This window comes from Neoarius graeffei, chromosome 11, assembly GCF_027579695.1.
Source record: "Neoarius graeffei isolate fNeoGra1 chromosome 11, fNeoGra1.pri, whole genome shotgun sequence".
NCBI classification, from domain to species: domain Eukaryota; kingdom Metazoa; phylum Chordata; class Actinopteri; order Siluriformes; family Ariidae; genus Neoarius; species Neoarius graeffei.
In genome coordinates, this window is record NC_083579.1 from 73,499,386 (window position 1) to 73,524,870 (window position 25,485).

Here is a 25,485-nt window from a genome sequence, read left to right on the forward strand (position 1 = left end):
AATAATTTGCAAATCATGGAAACCCTATATTTTCATTGAAAATAGTAAAAAGATAACATGGCAAATGTTGAAGCTGAGAAATTTTATTGTTTTTGAAAAATATATGCTCATTTTGAATTTGATGCCAGCAACACGCTTTAAAAAAGTTGGGACAGGGGCATGTTTACCACTGTGTTTCATCACCTCTACTTTTAACAACACTCTGTACACGTTTGGGAACTGAGGAGACCAGTTGCTGTAGTTTTGAAAGAGAATTGTTGTCCCGTTCTTGCCTGATATACCGTACAATGTCAGTTGCTCAACAGTTCGGGGTCTCCTTTGTTGTATTTTGCACTTCATAATGTGCCAAATGTTTTAAATGGGAAACAGGTCTGGACTGCAGGCAGGCCATTTTAGCACCCTGACTCTTTTACTATGGAGCCATGCGGTTTTAATATGTGCAGAAAGCAGTTTGGCATTGTCTTGCTGAAAGAAGGAAGTCCTTCCCTGAAAAACATTTTGTCTGGATGGCAGCATAGTATTCTGAAATGTATATTTATCATTCAGCATTAATGATGTTTCCCAGATGTACAAGCTACCCATGGCATGTGCACTAATGCCCCCTCATACCATCACAGATGCTGCTTTTGAACTGTGCACTGATAACAAGCTGGATGGTCCCTCTCCTCTGTAGCCTGGAGGATGTGGTGTCCATGATTTCTAAGTATTTCTACTTTTGATTCGTCAGACCTCGGGACAGTTTTCCACTCCGCCTCAGTCCATCATAAAAGAGCTCGGGTCAAGAGAAGGTGGCGGTGTTTCTGGATATTGTTTATATCTGGTTTCAACTTGGATGCAGTAATGAACTGTTTTCAGAGACTATGGTTTCCTCAAGCATTCCTGACCCCGTGCAGTGATTTCCAAGGCAGACATGTGTCTGCTTTTAATGCAGTGTCTCCTGAGGGTCTGAAGATCACAGGCATCCAATGTCAGTTTTCAGCCTTGTCTCTTGCATACAGAGATTTCTCCAGATTCTCTGAATCTTTTCATGATATGTACCATAGATGATGTGATCCCCAAATTCTTTGCAGTTTTACATTGAGGAACGTTATTCTTAAATTGTTGCACTGTTTGCCCATGCAGTTTTTCACTGAGTGGTGAACCCCTCCCCATCTTTACTTCTGAGAGACTCCGCCTCTCTGGGATGTTCTTCCCCAATCATGTTACTGACCTGTTGCCAATTAACCAAATTATTATTATTTTTTACCATTACACAACTTTTTCAGTCTTTTGTTGCCCCTGTCCCAACTTTTTTGAAATGTGTTGCTGACATCAATGTCAAAATGAGCATCTATTATTTTTCAAAAAACAATGAAACTTCTCAGTTTCAACATTTGATATGTTGTCTTTGTACTATTTTCAGTGAAATATAGGGTTTCCATGATTTTGTAAATCATCATATTCTGTATTTATTCATGTTTTACACAGTGTCCCAACTTTTTTGGAATTGGGGTTGTAGAAGGGTTCACAAACTTTGAAGCATTACTGTCGCGTCTATGATTTTAGTAAGTTGTAACAAGAAGTGGGTAGTTTTAACCGCTAAGTACTAAACGTTGATAAATTGCTGCGGTATAAGATGAATATGTACTTCATTTCGGGGGAGTGATCAGTGTCAGGGTGGTAAGCAGGCTTGTAGTCCTCGAGTTCCAGCCGTGCCCTAATTTTAAGGACTCGTGACTTGACTCGGACTCGTGCATTAACTGCATTCGAACTTGTAAATTGGAGACGAGGACTCAGATTTTTTTCTTTTTTTTTTTTTTTGTAACATGCCATAATAATTTGGCATAAGATATTTATATCTACATTAATTTTTATACTAATTCCGTGCAAGAGAATGCACATTCACCTGTTCATACGTCATATTCAGGAACAAACTAACGTTAATGGCGCTAAAATGCCTGGAGAGACGCCGCTAGGATTGTCCGGTTTGCTTATACAGACTTCTCGTGCAGTGGGAAAAAATGCACTGCTGTGTGTTCCATATGTAGAAGAACTATCGAGGAGACGACGGGGACGACCTCGAACTTCAAATCGTCATTTGGCGAGACTCCACCCAGAGAAGGAAGTGACGCGCTGTGTCCATTGCTCTGTTGATAGTGGGCGGGGCTTGCTGAGCGATGAACAAGCTTTTTATCTGTAGCCTGTTAACTAAAACGGGGCAGTCGAGCAGGAACGTTAGTCCGACACAGTAGCAGAGACGCTTTCACATAAAGGCAGCAACAGCCACCGTGACATGGTGCGGATGGAGTCTTGTTCTCGGGCTCAACTACAACACTTTACATCAGGTCACATCACACCACCCTGTTGTACTATAATAACGTTTGGTGTAGTGTTTTATGCCTTAGTTAATATACTCCTACACCGTCCTGTACTGTCGATTGAATATAAGAGCAGTTCTTTTAAAAAAAGAAAAAATTATTTTGAGGGGGCGGCACGGTGGTGTAGTGGTTAGCGCTGTCACCTCACAGCAAGAAGGTCCGGGTTCGAGCCCCGGGGCCGGCGAGGGCCTTTCTGTGCGGAGTTTGCATGTTCTCCCCGTGTCCGCGTGGGTTTCCTCCGGGTGCTCCGGTTTCCCCCACAGTCCAAAGACATGCAGGTTAGGTTAACTGGTGACTCTAAATTGACCGTAGGTGTGAATGTGAGTGTGAATGGTTGTCTATGTGTCAGCCCTGTGATGACCTGGCGACTTGTCCAGGGTGTACCCCGCCTTTCACCCGTAGTCAGCTGGGATAGGCTCCAGCTCGCCCGCGACCCTGTAGAACAGGATGAAGCGGCTAGAGATAATGAGCTGAGATGAAATTATTTGGAGCAAAATGAATAATTTAGATGTCATTCTGTTAGTATTCATGGTGTATTATCTGAAGATAAAGACAATTTTTCCATTTTCTACAGCTTGTTTTTCTTCCTCCCTCCAAACGGCCTGTTCATCTCGAGGTTGTGTTATACTGCAGTGCTTTGTTTCGCTCAATGTTTTTATAACTTGCAGCGCAGTCTGCTGATCAGTCCGTCTCTTTAGATGTCCTATAAATACACAAGTTCATCAAAGGACGAGTAAAAGAGCATCTTTGTCAGTGATATAAATAAGATGCTGGCGAGAGAGAGAGAGAGAGAACTTTATGGCCTGAAAGGGTTTTAGACCTTAAAGCTGCCTGAGCTTCTGTAGCACTTTGTTTTCCTTCAGCCAGAAGGTCCAGCTTTCTTGGGAATGATCGAAGTCTTTTGAAGTCCCTTGCTTTCACAGTTCCAACACGGCTTCGTTCGATCACAAAAGATGTATTTTGCAGCAGCAGGAAGTGCTGTATAAAAGGAGACGTGCCACAAGTGGGTCGGTCTATAAACGGACTTTCCAAGAACCGCGTCAGAATTTCTGGAAACGCTGAAGCTATATAGGTGCCAGACGCATTTAATCAGATAACCGATATGTCCTTAAAGGTCTCCTTGCATCGTTTTTTCATTAATTGTGCGGTGGTCTCTAGTATGAATGAATGCCCTGTGAGCCGGTTTTGGTGTAAAAAATGCTGTGGTTCTCCTGTTTCAGGCTGTTCTAGTTTGGTGGAGGAGCGGGTGGCGGGAGAGCGACAGGATTTCAACTCTTATCATGAATATTCATGACATGTAAACGTGTTACCTCTGATTGGCTAACAGCACTGTGACGCTCCCTCCAGTGGGTCAGAACAAGCGGATGTGGGTGTCTTACTATGGCGAGAGAGAAGGAACAAACCGCGAAGGGAAAAATACCGCGAGCTGACGTCATTAAGGTGCGACGTGAGGAAATAAAATAAATTCAACAAATGTTTGGGTTTTTACTGAACAAACAAACACAATATGAACGAGTGACTTAAAAAAAAAGAATGTGGGTGTCTTTGTAAAAACTGTTTTGATTGGCTATTATAACCAGGGTTTTTTCTAGAAAAAATTAGTATGAGGGCGCTCACCATGGCGGGGGGGGGATGGTGCCGGTTGTCCCCCCCCGCCGTGCAAAGCCTTTGAAAAATGCTCCAATGGGACATTCTGAGGCTATCTGAGAGGGAAATTGTAACAAATTGTCTGTCAACATTGAAAAAGAAAGAAGTAAGGCCAAAAAAAAAAAAAGTGTGTTTCCGGTAATATGAAATACTAAAATAAGGTCGGTAGGTAGGAAAGTGTTTTTTTTTTTTTATTTTGTTCGAAAAAATTAACACAAGTAAACATCTTACAAAATAGTATTTTGGCACAGAATCCTTTATACCACACATCATAATAAAATAAGTGTTTTTAAATATTTAAACGAATAAAAAAAATATCGCGAGAGTTCGAGTTATGATCTACGGAAGCGATATTTTATGATATTTTCATGTAATAACGTGAAAACACTATCAAGAAATAACGTGAAAATAACGTCCTAGGCTACTTCCATTAAAAGCAGACGGCCTAGCCTAGCCTACTGTAGAACTTGGGTCGAGCAAAAACATGGCTGAATCCTGAATGACTCCTATTTGTATAAATAGGGGACTACATAGGCGGCAAAATATAGTGTTTTTCCCTGCCATGGAAGTGCACTTGTATACTGAAAAGGAAGCAATTTGCATTACAGCCTTGAATGAGGATTCAAAATGGCGGCTCGGCTCAGTTTATGCAGGAGGGCTGATAGAAGTGGCGAAACATTTTACTTTTTATCGTTTCTTTCACAACTTGAATGCGTTGAAACAAAAAATTATGACAAACTAACGCCGCTTACACTAAAATATCGAGGGAAATTTGTAATAAAAACTTTACGGTCGGCAATTTCGACGCGGAAATTCTCGATTGGTCGGGTTACCGGAAACACACTTTTTTTTTTTTTTTTTTTTTTTTTTAATTTGGCCTAATCTTCTTCTGCCCCGGACAGTCTTTGGCTTTCTTCCGCTTCATGCCGCGGGATGACGACATCTTTAAATGCCCAAGTGTCAACAAAAACAACTCGCGAACTACTTCTGTCAAAAGCTCCCGCGCCGGTGGGTGAAAGGTCATTCAGTCTCGAGAAATCTCGCGCTACAAGTCAGCTGACCTTGTATGTAACTCATGTCAAATCTCGCGAGAGCAGCCGCGACAAGTAAACAACTAAACAACATGGCGCCTCAGTCTGGAAAACGCCAATTCGAATTGTTTTTGCACCGTCTGGCGGTGTATCTACTATGATTGGAATATTTTTGGAGTAATTATAACGTATTTGATGATCAGACACATTGTCACGTAGTGTTGCTGGGATGTTTTCACGGAGTCGGTAAGGGGGCGCACGCCGAGAGTAAGAGGGCGCAGCGCCCCTGTTCCCCCGTTTAGACGAAAGCCTGATAACAGAGCATGCTGCATGCTTTTTGGTTTTGTAGCGCAGATTACCTGGCTAACTGCAGGAAGCGGTTAGCTGCACAGCTAATGTAGCCATTGCAAGGCTAACGCGGCACCGATTTTAAAACACGGCAAAACGACTTAACAGTTATACACTTACTTGTTCGGTGTTTGTGGCTGATGCGGCAGGGATGCTTGGTACGGACCCAGGCTTCAGTAACAGTTGATGTGCAAAACCTGCCCTGTACTGTCCCAAGTTGTGGAAACATTCCTCAGGAAAATGCTTCCGACAAACATACACCGTCTTAGGGAGACTCGACGGCGTATTATTGGAGTAAATAAAATTAAGCCACTGCGTCTTCAGGGTCTCTCCCGTCGGCAGTAAAAACAGACTCCTTTCTGTGTTGTCACATCCATGTACAGCGCAACTTCCATGTTTGGTGGCAACTTCTGAGCTGGGCGGGCAATCCATACAGTGGGTGGGAATCCAGAGGGGGGGGCGTGGGGATCATCTCCCTTGCTGACGTAGTAAAGGGAAGAGCCTATCAATGCGCCATTTTGACGCGCCATTCTCAAATGTTGACAAAGGGTGGGCATAGTTTGGTTTACACATTATGAAATTTCTAGCCACTGGGGTGACTTAAGAAGGTCAGAGGAACTCATTTTAACGTTAAAAAACCTCAGAAAGTGAAAATTTCATGCCATGGGACCTTTGTGTCCTCCGTAGTCATACTCCATCCAATGCTGTGATTTATTATTATTTTTTTATATATATAAAAGTAGTAATTTGTGAAAAACTCAGTGATGCAGTATCTACGTTGATCATGGCGTGACCGTGAATGCAGCATGACGTCACTTGTATATACCGTATGACTAGCACCTGAATATCTCTCGCGCGCTTCCAGTTTCATCCACTTTTCAGTATTCTCGCTTCCAAACTGCTGCTGTTGGTCATTCAGTAAACAAATTCATGTAATGAGATGTTGGAGACCAAAAACATTTTTGAAAAAATGAGTCCAATTGATGGGAAAGGCTAACCATTGCTAATAGTGCAGTAGTCCTTGCTCTAAAGTCTGCTAGTAAGATTATTAGCGAAACCATGTTTAATGACGTTCAGCATGCTGATGTCTGTATCCACAAAATAACCGGTAGAGAGGAAGAGATTGTACCCACCACAAAAAACTCCGAACTCGCCATTTGTTTTATAACCATTGATGATAAAGCAGTGGTTGTAAAATGGTGATGTTATTTGCTAAACTGCAGGTTTAAATTTAATTTGGTTCACCTTTTTATCCCCCGCTGGCCAAAAGGCCCGAAGGTGGATTATGTCGTAGCGGTGTCCGTCCGTCCCAGGAAGGGCGCTCATCTTCTGAAATCAACTCCTCTCACAATTTCTGGAGGAATTTCACAAAACTTGGCAGGATTCTTTGTTATATGTCGGTAATATGCAGATTGTAATTTCATTAAATTGGGTCACATTTTCCCAGAGTTGCAGCCCTTGATTAACAACCTTGTACTTTGACAATTTCATGAGTGTGTTTTCCTTCTGAAATCAACTCCTCTCACTATTTTTGGAGGAATTTCATGAAACTTGGCAGGATTCTTTGTTGTATGTCGGTATTTTGTTCAGTTCGGTCGCATTTTCCCCAGAGTTACAGCCCTTGATTAACAACCTTGTACTTTGACAATTTCATGAAGGTGTGCTCACCTTCTGACATCGACTCCTCTCACAATTTTTGGACGGATTTCTCGAAGCTTGGCAAAAGGCCTTATTATATGACGGTAATACGCAGGTTGCGATTTAATTTCGTTTGTGAAAATTTTCCCAGAGTTTTGACCCTTGATTCAGGGTTTCCGCGGAGTCTTAAAAAGTCTAAAATTTGATCATCCTAATTTAAGGCCGGCGGCACGGTGGTGTAGTGGTTAGCGCTGTCGCCTCACAGCAAGAAGGTCCTGGGTTCGAGCCCCGTGGCCGGCGAGGGCCTTTCTGTGTGGAGTTTGCATGTTCTCCCCGTGTCCGCGTGGGTTTCCTCCGGGTGCTCCGGTTTCCCCCACAGTCCAAAGACATGCAGGTTAGGTTAACTGGTGACTCTAAATTGACCGTAGGTGTGAATGTGAATGGTTGTCTGTGTCTATGTGTCAGCCCTGTGATGACCTGGCAACTTGTCCAGGGTGTACCCCGCCTTTCGCCCGTAGTCAGCTGGGATAGGCTCCAGCTTGCCTGTGACCCTGTAGAAGGATAAAGCGGCTAGAGATAATGAGATGAGATAATTTAAGGCCTTAAAAAGTCTAAAATACGAGCATATTTTGCATTGCAGGTCTTAAATGTAATTTTGTGAAGTCTTAAATCCATACGTCCATTTACCCCATTCGCTTTTTTTTGTTAAATGCGTTGGTGATATTCATAATTAGTCATATAGGCTAGGCCTACTTGGTATCAGTAGGCTACGCTGCAAACTACAAATGAGACACAGTGGAATCCGGCGTCTAGCCCGGTTGGCATGGTGATGCACAGGGCATGGCACGTGCGTATTTAGACAGTAGAGCCTAAAAGAAGCGAGGGAGATTGTCACGGTTTGTAGCAAAATGGGCAAATGCAAGTTTAACAACTGCTGGCTTGAACGCAATGATTTCGTACCAAACAATCCGTTTGAGGCGTACTGCACATTGTGCAAAAGAACACTCAAACTCGGCAGCCTGGGTGTAAAGGCACCGGAATGGCACGCGAAAGCGGAGAAGCACCAGGCTGCCCATAAAAGTCTGCAACAATCGCATGCCGTCACTCAATTTTGTTCACCGTTGTCTGGTCCAAGCACATCTCGAGACGGTGTATCAGCTAACTCCGTGCGAACTGTAACGTTACAACACACAAACCGTACGGAATCGAACGCCTCATCCTCAAGTGATTTGCGGGATGTCTTTGGCTCCACTGAAACTTAGTTCCTCATTAATGCAAGAGCGCACCCTAGGGATGTAATGAGTTCATTGGTGAATGATAATAAATTTTGTTATTTTGAAAGTAATTCAGGCTCTCCCAATTTTCTTTTTTTTTTTTTTTGTGCGGCACAAGTCTTTAAATTTAACCTGTTATGGTCTTAAAAAAGTCTTAAATTGAACTTGTTCAAGCCTGCAGAAACCCTGTTGATTAAATAACTTTGACAATTTCATGAGGGTGTACAGTACGTTCTTCTGAAATCAACTCCTCTCACAATTTGAGGAGGAGTTTCACCAAACTTGGCAGAAGGATTCTTTGTTATATGACGGTTATACGCAGATTGAAATTTCGTTTAATTTGGGCAAATTTTCCCAGAGTTATGCCCTCGATTATTAACAAGCTTGTACTTTGGCAATTTCATCAAGGTGTGCTCGCTTTCTGAAATCAACTTCCTTCACAATTTTTATTATCAACCCGCTGGCCGAAAAGCCTGAAGGGGGATTATGTCGTGAAGACGTCCGTCCGTCTGTCCGTCCCGGGAAGGGTACTCGCCTTCTGAAATCAGCTCACAATTTTTGGAGGAATTTCACAAAACTTGGCAGGGTTCTTTGTTATATGTCGGTAATACGCATATTGCAGTTTCGTTCAATTCAGTCGCATTTTACCAGAGTTATGGCAGAATTGCCAGCGGGGGATATTGTGCTCTTGTTATACTTTATACTCATTTGAGGTAACGGGTCACATTACACTCGGTCCAATGTCAATTAGGCCAAACAAACGAATTAAAGTTGACTGCATAAGTATTCACTCTGCTGTTGCCGTGAAACACCTACATTCTAAGTTACTCTGAAATGAGTTGTGGTTACAGAGTCGATTATTTTTATTCCTAATGCAGAATTAGATCACGAGCATGTAGTAGCTGTGTTTGTTGCTCTATTTTGCCTCCTAGTGGATAAAAGATATTAGCTTTTTTTAAATTTTTCTTTTTTCAAAATCAAATTTCAAATTCTGTTACGGTCCACAAGATGGGTTTTACTCAGAGCACAGTTTCTAAATTCATCCAGTGTACCAGATGCAGTTCTGGCCCATGTTACCCAAGGTTGCGTCCCTGCTCAAAATAGTCAACAAAAAGCTGAATTAAAAGGATTGCATTTAATATGAAGTCTCCAAGTGAGAAACAAAAACTCCTCGACATTTAAATGCTTTTATATTGCACCGTTAAAAGGTTTGTCTATTTATTGTTGAGTACTGTACATCATTAAAGATGGCATTAAGGTATTTTTTTTTCCTAAACAGAAGCACTTAAAAAAAAACAAAACACAGAATTAGACTCTTCCACACACAAATCACAAACATTTTAGAGAGAATAAATATACCTGTACAAGTATAAAGGTAATAAAACATTCCTAACAAAAGGGGAGGAAAAAGTCAAGTCTCTTTAGACGTAAACATTTCCAGTAATAGAAATGTTTAGAACAGACCTGGGCATTTTACGGCCCTTTGGTTCATTCTGACCGGCCCGCGTAAGGTTAATTAGAAATTACAAAATAAACGTATTTTCTAATTTTACCCCATGCATGGACTGAATGTGCATTGCTTTTATTTTGAAGTTGTGTTCAACAAAAACACAACGCGCGCGACATGAACATGACATGAAATCCCACGAAACCTAATCCCGCGATAACTACTTCCGTAATTTGTCCAGACCAACCACAAACTTGTACGTCATCCTTCAAACGGTCCAGCCAATCACATAGTGTGACGTCACCAGCAGGCGCCGGAGCCCGAGCCGATCTGTAGATCTGATACCTACACCGAATCGACGTTGTTGGGAGCAGATCACAAGAAGACTTTAGCCCCCAAAATGTCCGCAAAAAGAAGAAAGGTAGATGCCGAATGCAGGGCTTTCAACAAAACACGGACTGCTAAGTATTTATTTACTGAAGTCAGAGATAAAGCCGTGTGTTTAGTTTGCGGAGAGCAGATCGCAGTGTTCAAAGACTACAATTTGAGTCGGCATTACCAGACGAAGCACGCTGAGAAATACCGAAACTTGACTGATGCTGAAATAGTGCGGACGTCGGAAGCTTTGCTGGCTAAGCTAGAAAAGCAGCAAGGCTTTTTTACCAAGCGTCACACATCCAGGGATGCAGCAACCAAGACCAGCTTTGTGCTTTCCCACAAAATCGCTAAAAACAGTTAGCCATTCTCGGAGGCGGAATTTGTGAAAGAGTGCTTGGTGGACTTGGTGCTTGATATTTGGAGTAGAAAGACAATATTGTGATGTCTTTATTGTGTTTTGGGGTGAATGTGACTGAAAAAAAAAACGGTACAAACATTCACATTTTGTTAACCATTGTTTTGGGAAATTTGATTGAATAAATGACATTTTTTGTAAGGCGACCTTTGTTTTTTCCCCCATACTCTTAGCAGCTTGTAAAAAGAATGTTATTTACTGCTTTATATAAAGAAATACAATTAATATTATGCAGAATTTAGTTCAGCCTTTTGGTCCGGCCCTCTACAAAATTTTCTGTTTCTCATGCGGCCCCATGGAAAAAATAATTGCCCACCCCTGATTTAGAAATGCTTCTGTTCTGAAGTACAGTCCTTGTGCAATTTAAGGAAATTCACATCATAAAAAATGGGTCTTAAACAGTACCTTTGCTTGTCAATATCAAGAAGTATACACCTTTTATACCTTTTAAGTACCAGTATTGTAGAACAATATGGAATTATGTGGGAAACAAAAGTGTTTAGGCTCGCTGGTAGTCCTGTGAAAATTGTCCATGCAGACGCTTATCTAAGTTTCCAAACCTGTCATTGCTTCACTCTTGGATATTTTCTATCATGAATACGATCATTAAAAAGCTTATAATCTCTGCTTTCCAAAGAAATGTATCCGGTTAAGATCTGTTCAGTACTTTGGGAGTAACGGCAGGTTGAAGTCGGTACAACAGAGTAAAACCTCGGCTCACGTGACGTTGAGAAACTGCCGGTGATTTTCTTTTTGAGTCATGGGAAAGCGGTCAGGCTCGCTCTCTTCTGATCAGTTTCCCACTGGATTACTCATCAATATCAATTAGATAACTTTTATAAGGATGTTCTCTCGCTCTCACTGTGTCTGATGAAGGATTCAGCAAAATTTTCCATCTGCTAGTTTTGATGTTATGATTCACGGGAGACTTTGAAGTGAGTTTTCATAGCTTTACCTACTTATTTTTTTCAAATCAAACTGATTCATGTAAATAAATAACTTTTAGAATATAACTGGAGTTGTTTTGATGAAAAATATTGAGATCTTAGTGGTCAGAATGATATTTACAAAAAAAAAGTCCAAAACGCGAGTGTCAATTTCAGTTCAGTTAATGTGAATTGTTTATTGAATGCGGATCAGACAGTTTTTTTCGAGGTTCGGCTTGAACGCTGTGAATATCATTTGATATTCTTTAATATAAACACTAGTAGGCCCTACTTCTGAGAAATACAAAGTCTTACAGAGCACAAAGTGGGGATTAGAAATCTTTTATTACTTTTTTATTGAGTGTACCGATTTTAACATTTTACCTCATTAGCATAATTAATTAAATACTAATTCGCATATTTTTTTCTTTTACTAATTTTTCAAACTTTGTATTCAGTATATAACCATCTATGTTCCTGCCAATTTCCATGCAAATATCTTGGAAAAATAGAAACGTTATTAAGAAAAAACATTTGATCTCATTGGTTAATGAGGCCCGTTTTGGACCATGTGATCCTCATACAGAATATTACGGCAGTTTTCTACAAATTAAGCCGTTTCTTTGATCTTTGATTTGAACGGATAAACCTGTTTTAATTCTGTACAAGTATGTTCTGCATTCAGTTCTGAGTTTAACGAGAGCCGTTTCAGGCAATTTGGATAGAATTAGAATTTTCACCCGATTATACCTGATATTAGATTCTTCAAAGTAGCCAGCGTTTCTCTTGACGCTTTGTACACTGTTGTCATTATCTTAACCAGCTTCATGAGAGAGTCACCTGGAATGCTTTTCAATTAACAGGTGTGTCTCATCAAAAGTTAATTAGTGCAATTTCTTGCCTTCTTAAAGGAGAACTGAAGGTAATTTTTTTTTTTTAAAATCAAAATTCTATTTCTCATTTTATTAAATATCGGAATGCATTTCTGATCGCTATTTTGTCGCTGCGATAGCGAGTTATGAGTGTTTGAAATATGCTCTGTAATATATCAGTCCATATGTCAAAGCAATGGGTGTAAAAGAGATTCGTTGAGACCTGTGCGAGACATCGTAGGACGGAAGTAAAACGTACAGCGGAAATCAAAGTGACCATCCCTGTGTCCGAAATCGCTCACTCATTCACTACTCTCTATGTAGGGAATTACTGTATAGAGGACTATTTATGGCCCTTTTCCACTACCCTTTTTCAGCTCACTTCAGCCCGACACGGCTCGCGTTTCGACTACCAAAAAACAGCACGACTCAGCTTGCTTCAGCCCTGCTCAGCCCCTAAAACTCGCACGGTTTTGGAGTGGGGCTGAAGCGAGCCAAAGCGAGCCGAGTGAGGCTGGGGGCGTGAGCAGACACTCCCCTGTGCACTGATTGGTGAGGAGGAGTGTCCTCACATGCCCACACACGCCCCGCGAGCACGCTGGGATCTGTAAACACCGCAAACCTGGAAGAAGAAGAATTACGAATTACGAGAATTTCTGAAGCCTTATGCGCCTCGCCTCATCTATACGCTCTTGCCAGTATCTGTTGGTGTTGTTGGTGACAACAAGCCACAGCACCAAGACCAGCAACACTAACGACTCCATGTCCTCCATGTTTATTGTTTACTATTCGGGTCGTGAGACTACCACTTAAAAGGTCACTGATGTCACTGTTTGCGCCACCTAACGACATCACGTGACGTCCACCCACTTTCGCTAACTCCACCCAATGTGTCCACCCACTTCCAGCCAGCACGGTTCAGCGCGGTTGTAGTCGAAATGCAACTCCAATAGCCCCGCTCAGCTCGACTCAGCCCAACTCAGCACGGCACGGCTCAGCCCGACTCAGCCGCGTTTGTAGTGGAAAAGCGGCATTAGTGAACTCATTGGTAAAATGAAAAAACTCTTTCGGACACTACTCCGTCGCGCTGGTATTTACGTCATTACTGTTGCACAATTAAAACGTGCCAGATCAGTCGGCTGGTGGGTTTCAAAATAATAAATATATGCATGTGTTTTTGTGATAAATCCGTATTATACTGAGAATATTTCCCGCATTAATCAGTACAAAGTACCTGCAGCTTTCAGTTCTTTTAAATCAAGGCTGAATACTTTCTTCTTTCTTTGCCGCTGCCTTTTATTAAATCAAATTTGAGACTTTAAATTTGATTTCTTTCAGCGCGACCGCAATGCATGATGGGATATATTGCTTTGGTTAGTGACTATTGTTGTACACTACTTTTCATGATGCATTGTGGGACACTCTGAGTGCACTATATAGGGTATAAATAATCCTCACTAAGGTTTTGGACAGCACTACAAAATGGCGTCCTCACTACTGTATATAGTGAGTAGGGAGCGATTTCAGACACAGGGAAAGCAACCAACATCTGCCAACGTCGTCAAAAGACGCGCGCGCCCTCTTTCGAATGCTGACATAATCAAGCCGGAAGTTTTGTTTGTTTTGATAGCAATCAGGAAAGTTTGAAAAAAGTAGGCAGTAATCATCATTTAAACTCTTTTTTGTGCAATACTTCGTTTGGAAAACAGTTTTCAAAATGGCGGCACTGACACCTGACGTTTCGAAGTCTCGCACAAGTCTCGTGAAGATCGCGCAGATAAGCGACGCCTGCCGTGGACCAAACGAACTAAATTCAACACGGCTAAAAACCGAATAGGCCGATAAGTATAATATTTAATCGCCAATACGAGTCATGATATAAGGTTACTAAAACCGGAAACGTAATTGAATAACATGTTAATTAAGAAATAAAGCAAGTTTAAAAATGACTTCGGTTCCCCTTTAACCACTGTGGAAAGCTTGTTTACCCTTTCTAAGACATTGTGGTTTATCAAAACGCCACACATGCTTACAACGTTCTCAACTTGTTTGACGTTTCCAGTTTGAATGGAAGCTCTGCTTGGCTGCTTTGCTCCGTTAAACAGTTTGACTTCACACAGCAGTGAATCCATCTTGAATAAATAATACACAATCTATTGAATACAGCTCCAATTAACGTGGACTCTAGTGAGTAAAACTCTTGTGCCCCCCTGAGAGAAAAATGAATCAGACCTCATAAAACCTAATAATGACACTTGATAATTAAGTTGCATCTCTATAATTAAGGGCCATTACCAAAACAACGTGGAGAGAAATATATTACAAGCCATGCCTGGAGACACGATGTCCTCATTTAGACTCTAATTAAGGAAGATGCATGGAATCCGTTGATGTGCGAGTTCGCTACAGGGTAGTCGCATCTTAAAGTGGTCTCGTTATAGAATACATTCGTTGGCCAGTTTAATAGGAACCCCTGTTTGTTCTTGCAGTTATCCAGGCAGACAATCACGTGGCTGCGGCAACAGCGCAGTCAATTAACGTTCACATCAGATATCTGGGGCGGCACGGTGGTGTAGTGGTTAGCACTGTCGCCTCACAGCAAGAAGGTCCGGGTTCGAGCCCCGTGGCCGGCGAGGGCCTTTCTGTGCGGAGTTTGCATGTTCTCCCCGTGGGTTTCCTCCGGGTGCTCCGGTTTCCCCCACAGTCCAAAGACATGCAGGTTAGGTTAACTGGTGACTCTAAATTGACCGTAGGTGTGAATGTGAGTGTGAATGGTTGTCTGTGTCTATGTGTCAGCCCTGTGATGACCTGGCGACTTGTCCAGGGTGTACCCCGCCTTTCACCCGTAGTCAGCTGGGATAGGCTCCAGCTTGCCTGCGACCCTGTAGAACAGGATAAAGCGGCTAGAGATAATGAGTTGAGATGAGATCAGATATCTGACTTTAAGTGGGTGCCACATGGGCTGGTCTGAGTATTTCAGAAACTGCTGACCTCCTGGGATTTTCACACAATGAACGGCGCAAAACAAACATCCGGCGAGTGGCAGTTCTGCGGCAGGAAATGCCTTGCTGATGAGACAAGTCAGAGGAGAGTAGCTACTGTAGACCGAGTCGAGCTGACTGAAACAAAACACTCTTTACAGCCGTGGTGAGCAAAAAAGCACCTCAGAATGCACATCGCTGCTACACCATGTGGTAGCCGGACGGCAGTCTGAGGATACAGCGTGCACAGGCTTACTGAAACTGGACCGTTGGAGATCGTCAGCTGTCCAGATTCATTAAACCTCTCACTGCCGCTGATGGTCATGGAACCATTATTGTTCTGTATGAGGTGTGACAGGGTGACACTGGAGAGAGTGAAGCGAGAGCACAAACATTTCAGACTGTTACCCCAGGCTGATGTGTTCAGCGTCCTCTCTGTGGTGTTCCTAAAATAAAATCCTGTGATGAAAAACCTTCTGGGGGTCGATTCCTCTAAATGTCGCTTGTGTCTTCTCCTACTCAAGCACGAAGCAGAGATGCATTTATATTCAGAAGCGATTATTTTGACAGTACTGCGATTTAAAGCTTGTAGAAAATATCATCTGATTGCTATGAAGACGATTAACTATAATCTAAACCTGTGACTTGCTTTATGATGATATAGTAGTATTTTTATAAATTTAGCATGAAGAGAATCCAAATCAGGAAGTTATATTCATTCTTGTTTTCATAAATTGGACCGTCAGTGAGTGACTGTGCATGTGGTTAAATATTTTTGACGCTATAGATTTAGGAGTTCTGGGATCTCTGAAGTTTAAGACCGTTATTTTCATTTCAGTTCGAACAGAAAAATCATGTGAGGTGAAAGCGTGTGTTTTGGTTTTTTTTCCTTCGCTTTTGTCAGCATTGAGTTTCTCAAGTGCTTTTTTTTTTTTTCAAATAATAAAAGCAGCCAATGAGTCCAGTGTTTTGAGAAAAGTGACATTTTCAAAATTGCCTTGTGCCATTTAGTCTCCAAAACCTTTTTCCAAATGCACTTCCTCAGAATTTATGTATAGTCTCGCACCTCGTATCCTCTTCGGTGCACAGAAAAAAAACATAGATACAGGGGGACACACAGAGGAAGAGAGACAGAGAGGGAGAGACAGGGGCACTGTTACCCCTTTTCCACCAAATCAGTTCCAGGGCTGGTTCGGGGCCAGTGCTGGTGCTGGTTCACAACTTGTTCAACTTGCGAGCCAGCTGAGAACCAGTTTGCTTTTCCATAGCTCGCGGTGCCACGTCACTACGTCGCTGTATACGTCAGTTACGTCGCTACGTTTGCTTAAACCTTGGCGCGAATATCGAAGCAAAAACAACACGGAAGCAGCAGCAGCAACAATAATAATAATAATGGATGACTTCGCGTTTGTACAGCTGCGGCTTCTCGCCGCTTAAAAATGGCGATCTTTCGCGGTCTTGTTATTGTTGTTGGTCTTAACAACTCCGCCCCCCCGCTGACGTAAGCGGTTCTTTCCTCTGGCCCAGCAGAGAGTTGGTGCTAGCCTGGAACCGGTTTTTCTGGCCCCAGAGCCAGTTCTTTGTCAGTGGAAACAGAAAACCCGGTTCCAAACTAAGTACTGGCCCCGAACCAGCCCTGGAACTGCTTTGGTGGAAAAGGGGCAAGAGAGAGGCAGGGAAACTGGAGCACACACAGGGACAGGGAGAAAGACAGATAGTGACAGACGAGAAACGGGCAGAGAGAGACAGACAGGGAGACAAGGACACACGCACAGAGAGAGACGAACTGATGGGGACACAGAGATGGAGAGGGAGACGGGGACAAGAACAGGGAGAGAGAGAGACACAGGGACACACACACTGCTTTTTGTGGAATCCAAAACCAATCAATCTGAACAAGCACGACTGTTTTAAGGCCGACTAAAGACGAGTGTGAAAGACTTGATTGATTGAAGCGTTTATTTCGAATATGAAAACCAAAAGAAAGATAAAACAAAACATTTAAACAACATAATACATAGAAATACATATTCGAAAAGGAGTGAGAAGTAAAACTTGTAAACTCCCACCCCTTCTCCTTAAATAATAACAATAACCAGCTTCCTTGTTATCTGTCTAGATGCTCATGCCTGATACTTATAGATAATAAAATGTATCTGACTTTGTATTTAGAAAAACCTAAAAGTAATTTACATGTATACACACACACACACACACACACCCATAAACACATTTACATCCCTATATATGCACACCTCCACATACATACATACTGTACACTACCGTTCAAAAGTTTGGGGTCACTTTGAAATGTCCTTATTTTTGAAAGAAAAGCACTGTTCTTTTCAATGAAGATCACTTTAAACTAATCAGAAATCCACTCTATACATTGCTAATGTGGTAAATGACTATTCTAGCTGCAAATGTCTGGTTTTTGGTGCAATATCTCCATAGGTGTATAGAGGCCCATTTCCAGCAACTCTCACTCCAGTGTTCTAATGGTACAATGTGTTTGCTCATTGCCTCAGAAGGCTAATGGATGATTAGAAAACCCTTGTACAATCATGTTAGCACAGCTGAAAACAGTTGAGCTCTTTAGAGAAGCTATAAAACTGACCTTCCTTTGAGCAGATTGAGTTTCTGGAGCATCACATTTGTGGGGTCGATTAAATGCTCAAAATGGCCAGAAAAATGTCTTGACTATATTTTCTATTCATTTTACAACTTATGGTGGTAAATAAAAGTGTGACTTTTCATGAAAAACACAAAATTGTCTGGGTGACCCCAAACTTTTGAACGGTAGTGTACATGTACCCATATAAAATATATCTAAGCATACAGTCCACACGCACACAGACACGAAAAGTGTTCTCATAACACTTGGTGCTACCCGTCACCTCCCTCATCCCTGTACCTCGTGAAAATAGTGTCTTTAAACCTCATTTTAAACTGTTCGGACACTGCTCCAGCTCCATAGTGAAGACTTGAGTGATCTGTGTATGATTCAGTGGACTGACTCCTGCTGAACCCCTTTCTACTTGTGTAAGTTCGTCGAGAGAATCAAATCCAGCGGGTCTCGACTTGTATCACACGTTGAATGACTTACAGCTGTGCTCTAGTTTCAGCAATATTTCCTCCAGATTTCCTTTCCTTTTCCACTAAAGAGCCGTTCCTTATTTATTAGCAGCTGCACCTCAGAGCCTCCAGCGTCCTCTTGTAAATCTTGTATTTTTCCCCTTAGTTTGATCGTACAGCATTTATTATAATAGTTCTTTTCCAGTGAGTGAGTTTTTTTTTCCTTGATCCTTCCATTTAATGCTGAGGTGAACAGAGAAATTATACTAACGTGAAAGTAGAGATGATGTGTCACGATCATACTCCATTAAATGTGGAAGTATCCCAAAAAAAAATGCAAGTATTAAAAAATTGCTGCTTTCTGTGTTAAAGGAACAGTCCACTGTACTTCCATAATGAAATATGCTCTTATCTGAATTGAGACGAGCTGCTCCGTACCTCTCCGAGCTTTGCGCGACCTCCCAGTCAGTCAGACGCAGTCAGACGCGCTGTCACTCCTGTTAGCAATGTAGCTAGGCTCAGCATGGCCAATGGTATTTTTTGGGGCTGTAGTTAGATGCGACCAAACTCTTCCGCGTTTTTCCTGTTTACATAGGTTTATATGACCAGTGACATGAAACAAGTTCAGTTACACAAATTGAAACGTAGTGATTTTCTATGCTATGGAAAGTCCGCACTATAATGACAGGCGTACTAACACCTTCTGCGCGCTTCGGCAGCGCATTGATATCTGAGCTCCGTATCAATGCGCTGCCGAAGCACGCAGAAGGTGTTAGTACGCCTGTCATTATAGTGCGGACTTTCCATAGCATAGAAAATCACTACGTTTCAATTTGTGTAACTGAACTTGTTTCATGTCACTGGTCATATAAACCTATGTAAACAGGAAAAACGCGGAAGAGTTTGGTCGCATCTAACTACAGCCCCAAAAAATACCATTGGCCATACTGAGCCTAGCTACATTGCTAACAGGAGTGACAGCGCGTCTGACTGCGTCGGAGGTCGCGCAAAGCTCGGAGAGGTACGGAGCAGCTCGTCTCAATTCAGATAAGAGCATATTTCATTATGGAAATACGGTGGACTGTTCCTTTAAGCCTCGGTCACAACCGGCTGTACGTGCTCCTACAGCCGGTCTACATGCAAGAAACGCACAGAGGGCGCGCATGTGACGTGCTGATTTTCGAGCCGTAGACTGGCCGCAGAGGTTCTTTGTCATGTCAAACAAACTCTACGGGCGCTTATGTTTTTTTTTCAAGTTGTAAGACAAACTTACGGCCAACGTGCGTCTTTCTCCACGAACAAAAAAAAATACAGCGATTTGGGGAAACGCCAAAAATCGCACGGCCAAAAAAATCGTACATCCGGTTGTGACCTAGGCTTTAGAGTCGGCTATAAATAGTATAATGCTTGTATTACTATTAGCAATATAAACGAATCCACGTTATATTATAGGGATTGTGTGTGTGTGTGCCCGTGTGGTTTAATTATTCTTCAAAAGGGCTCTTATTTAGTATTACGACCAAAGAAAGAATTTCTCATAACTACCAGGATAAATTGTTTAGACGCGCGTCTCGTTGATGTCCGAGGTCACCGCGATCAGAGTCGGCCGAGTCGCTGTCCGATTCCGAGGCTGCACGGTCAAACCAGTGAACCACATTCACCGACGGCCATAGGTTCATACATATACGGTTTCACCTCTCGATGTTCAATTTGTAGAGTTCCTACTTCAAAATCGCTATCGCTTTCAGACATTTTACACAACCTCTCACGACCAGAGTCCGTACACGTGTGCTCGGTTCGCGAGTAAACACAGAGCTGCCCCCAGTCTGTTTGCCTTGAATGACGTCACGACGATGGTCCCCTGGCGGTAAACGTGCGCATGAGTGAGATGTAAACAAACCTTCGGAACTTGCGCAAACCAGGATGTTTTAACCGTTTTATTAAATTTTAGGGTGCAAATTAGACACCAGGAAGATTGAATCCGCTTTCTGGGTCGTTCTTCTAGACAATAAAGTTGATATTCTACGTTCCACCTCCGACCCTTGCCTATGACCTTTAACTGCATTCAGACTTGTAAATTAGAGACACTTTTTTTTTTTGTAATTTGGCATTAGATTTATATCTACATTAATTTTTATACTAATTTCGTCCAAGAGAATGCACATTCACTTGTTCAGGAACAAACTAACGTTAACGGCGCTAAAATGCCTGAAGAGACGCCGCTAGGATTGTCCGCTTTGCTTAGACAGATTTCTCGTGCAGTGGGAAAAAATGCACTGCTGTGTGTTCCATATGTAGAAGAACTATCGAGGGGACGACCTCAAACTTCAATCACCATTTGGCGAGACTCCACCCAGAGAAGGAAGTGACACGCTGTGTTCATTGCTCTGTTGATAGTGGGTGTGGCTTGCTGAGCGATGAACTAGCTTTTTATCTGTTAATTAAAACGGGGCAGTCGAGCAGGAACGTTAGTCCGACACAGTAGCAGAGACGCTTTCACATAAAGGCAGCAACAGCCACCGTCACATGGTGCGGATGGAGTCTTGTTCTCGGACTCGACTCGAAATTTTCTTTAATGACTCGGACCCGAGGTTTAGTGACTCGACTACAGCACTGACTGACTGCATCACCAGTTAAAGTTATCAAATCAGCAAAATTTACCTCAATATGTTTTTCTGATTAGATACAGATCATGTCTTCCAGTGAGACAAAGGGACCGCCTCGTGTTTTTTTTTTTATAAAAGTCTTTTCTTCTGTTTTGAGAAAACAAAACAATTATTCCGTGATCTCGAGAAAACAGCTGAGAAATGGTTCATTCAGGTGCGCCAAGAGACTTGTGATATGCTGACTTTGGGGCTATTTCTCATTCTGTATAGACGCAACTTTGGTCATTAGAATGTCTGGAATAATCGATCACTTAATAAGGCAATATTTTGATCAGGGGTTGACACAGGGAGAGATTGCATTAAGTCTTTTAATAAGGGATAATTTCAAAATTAGTCCGCGGCACCTCCGCAGAAGACTGGCCCGGCTTCGTCTCTACCGACGGAGATACAGTGATCCAGCTGAGATCATGGAATAACGGTTTTGTTTTCTCGAGATCTCAAATTAGTTGTGTTGTTTTCTCGAGATCCTGAATTAATTATGTCGTTATCTCGGGATAACAAGGTGAATTAAAAAAAAAGATTATATGAAGGGCCTCTCACGGCTTCCGTAACAAACTGCCGCAGTTCATGATCGTTTTTCTACAGTGAGGTCTGTGATTGGATGCTAAAGTGAGCCTGATTTTACTGAGCTGGAGTTTAGTTATGTGCTGGATGAGAAAAGAAGAGACCTTTTGAGATTTGTAAAAGTAATCAAGTGAGATTGCAATTATTCAGTTTTCAATGGCGTACCGCATCAGTCAAAAGTTTAGACACGCCCTCTAATTCAACGTCACTTCATGTTTTAAAGTAATGATGGATGTCGTTTCTCTTTACTTCGTTGAGCGGTTCTTGACATAATATGGATTACTACAGTTGTGGAATAGGGCTATTTACTGTAATTTATTTTATTCTTAACACTACTGTTTTGATCTCGAACACAAAGCTAGACGGCCTTTCGATTTCATAAAACCGGTGAAATTTAGTTCCCTCTGAAATGTGGTCATTGTGATGTATGTTTATTTCTGTAATATCGCAGAATATCAGGCCATTCTGTGGCTGGGAAGTTATTTAATTTGAGAGGATTAAAGCAAATAATGTGCAGGTTGACCTTTGACCCTGCACTGACAGTTCCATCATTCTGTCACTGATCACACCGAGGTGCTCGCTGAGCACCAATATTTATTAGTTTGGTCCTGCGTTTCCTTTCCTTCGCATATAACATCACGTCTTTCCATTACTGTAGTCGGTCTTTCACGTTTCATTCGCACACTCACGTCCTCCATTTTTCTCTCCGGTTTCAAATTTGTATCCCACAATGCCTTGCGCAAACGGGGAAAGCCCACCACGTGATATGATGTAAGTATCTTGTATTGCGTCATGGTGAAGCAGGAAAAAAATAGTGGAGAATTTAGGGCCTCGTGGCGATAAATTCATCAATTGTTCGATTTTTAAAAAACTAATAAAATTGGAAGTCCGTGATTCGAATTCAGAAGCTTTCGGTCACTAAACAAAAATAATTAGGTGTCGGGGAAAGTTCTTTTTATGACCTACAGTTGAAAAATCCGAAAGGCAAGTCTAGCTTTAAGAAGGCAAAAAATTGCACTAATTAACTTTTGACGAGACACAGCTGTTAATTGAAAAGCATTCCAGATAATGCTTTTCAATTGCAGATAAAGTTAAGATAATGACAGGAGTGTGGAAAGCGTCAAGATAAACGCTGGCTACTTTGGAGAATCTAAAATATGAAACGTATTTTGTTGAATGGTGACGTTTAAGTACTGTGAGTATTATAGGACAATGCAGCAAATTGAAGTTATTTAGTGATGTTAAGCACTATTAAAATGTTACTTGAAGGTCAGAGATGTACCGTTATTAAAACGAGTAGTGATGATCTTAAGAGTGATCCATTCGAGCAGACCGTACAGATGGAATCTGCTACAAAATGAGGTTCAGTTTTAAAGAATCGAATGCTGAATCTGTGTCCAAATGGAAATGTGTACGAGATACTTTTGAAATGTTCTTGACGACCACATTGTTTCTTAAAACGAGCCCGTATCCTCGTCATGATGCCAGAAATCTAATCACAGTCCTGTAAAGTTAATTTCACAGACAGCTTAGCCTCCTGGGAAAGCTCCGTTTCCATTATTCAGCATAACTACGAGGAAATCTGTGTCATTATGAGACTGAGAAGTGTCAGACCAGGCTCGTCGCAGAACCGGCGACTGTTCCTTAACTTCCTGCGATGTTGGAAACGAGAACTGCAGGACTTCTCGAACTGGCACTTTGGATGGTAGAGAATTGTCAGGGAATTGGTTACATCACCAACAGGGACTGAAAGGTTTAATGGAGCTGTTTCACACACTTTAAGAAAGAAAGAAAGAAAATCCCAGTGTCTGAGCACCTGCACCGTGCTCTCTTAGTCATTGATTCAGATGTCTTTTACATCCTCACACTTCACTTGATGCAGCGCGGTGTTTACGTCTCCTCAAATCTATTCCGAAAGAAGTTATTTAAGCTAAGTTTTGTTGATGACAGTAATTTCCCAGTCCCATCTACTGTCATTGGACATAATTGCGGATTGAAATGAGGGATTCAACGAGGCGCATAACATTTTAGTGTAGTCACTTTACCAGGCTTTCGTCTAAACGGGGGAACAGGGGCGCTGCGCCCTCTTACTCTCGGCGTGCGCCCCCTTACCGACTCCGTGAAAACATCCCAGCAACACTACGTGACAATGTGTCTGATCATCAAATACGTTATAATTACTCCAAAAATATTCCAATCATAGTAGATACACCGCCAGACGGTGCAAAAACAATCCGAATTGGCGTTTTCCAGACTGAGGCGCCATGTTGTTTAGTTGTTTACTTGTCGCGGCTGCTCTCGTGAAATTTGACATGGGTTACATTACAAGGTCAGCTGACTTGTAGAGCGAGATTTCTCGAGACTGAACGACCTTTCACCCACCGGCGCGGGAGCTTTTGACAGAAGTAGTTCGCGAGTTGTTTTTGTTGACACTTGGGCATTTAAAGATGTCATCATCCCGCGGCACGAAACGGAAGAAAGCCAAAGACTGTCCGGGGCAGAAGAAGATTACTTCTTTCTTTTTCAATGTTGACAGACAATTTGTTACAATTTCCCTCTCAGATAGCCTCAGAATGTCCCATTGGAGCATTTTTCAAAGGCTTTGCACGGCGGGGGTGGGACAACCGGCACCATCCCCCCCCCCCGCTTCGCTCCCTCGCCATGGTGAGCGCCCTCATACTAAATTTTTCTAGAAAAAAACCCTGCTTTACCTCACCACAGAGTGGAATACAGTATCCCTGAGTGAACTGAATGGCAGATGGACTTGAATTTAGCGTCTCGTGCTTTACATAAACATTGGGTAACGGGTTGCATTCAACCACGAAAGAAATGTAATGTAGGTTTTGCAGTCAATGACATGTATTGCATTATTTTTTTTTTCTATCCACATTCACTGGATATGAGCACTCATGCGCTCTGATTGGCTACTCTACTACTAGGATATCAGCTCATATACCGTGAGTAGAGAACAACAAAATGGTGGCATGCATCAAGTCAGGAATATCACGTCTATCAAGTATGTAAAAGAAACAGAAATAGCTAAATATAGTGTTGGGTGGTTTTTTTTCCCCCCTCCTCAATATCTCCAGTTCTACACTCCAGCCCAGTCGGTGGCAGTAATGCACCTTTAAGTTGGTTTGCCAACTACCAAAAGAAAGAAAAAGGCAGAGCTTGTTACTGTGAACCAACCAAAGACAAAATAAAATCTCTACTCAAAAAAAAAAGCAACAAAACATAGAATAAAAGTATTTGACGGTAAGAACGTGTGAGTCCTGAATAGCTCTCTTTTACTCAGTCTTTTACCTGATTTAAATCACGTGACGCTAGGTATCAGAGAGATATTGCAGTTGAGGTCTGATGTAGGATATCGGGCTATTTAAGTGATGCAGGAATTATTAGAAGGATTTAGCACAATCGGGTAGGAAACGTTCTGGTTCACAGTCTCGTCCAGAAGGTGGCGGTAATGCACCTAAAAGCTGTTTGCCAACCGCCATGAAAAAAAAAGATTTTTGCCTAGTGTGGAAATCCCGCTCTGGTCATTGGTGCGCGAGGCTTACGGCGAGTTCGACGAACCCAGAACAACACGGGAATGGTGCGGATTTCACGTCAATTACGAGAAATACACGCTAATTTCGGTGTTTTTAAAGAAGAAAGTCAAGACGTTGGGTTTTATGCAGCCAAGTTTAGCATGTTTTGGGCGCTTGACCTTAATTTGGGCGCCTTTGACGTTACCCGTCGCAGGTTTCATGTAACTGAAAGGCCTGAACACGTTAATTAAGAAATAAAGCAAGTTTATAAAACAATTGTGTGTGTTGTAACTGCGGTGGAAATTTGTTCTGCTGTAATGGTTTTTGAAAGGTCTACCC

General features: G+C 42.1%; 1 protein-coding gene across 3 annotated transcripts in view; it reads left to right on the forward strand.

The window, feature by feature from the left end:
• The window catches only part of LOC132894623 (palmitoyltransferase ZDHHC14-like), a 230,950-nt gene that overhangs the window by 203,998 nt on the left and 1,467 nt on the right, over window positions 1-25,485 (forward strand). The window lies entirely within an intron of this gene.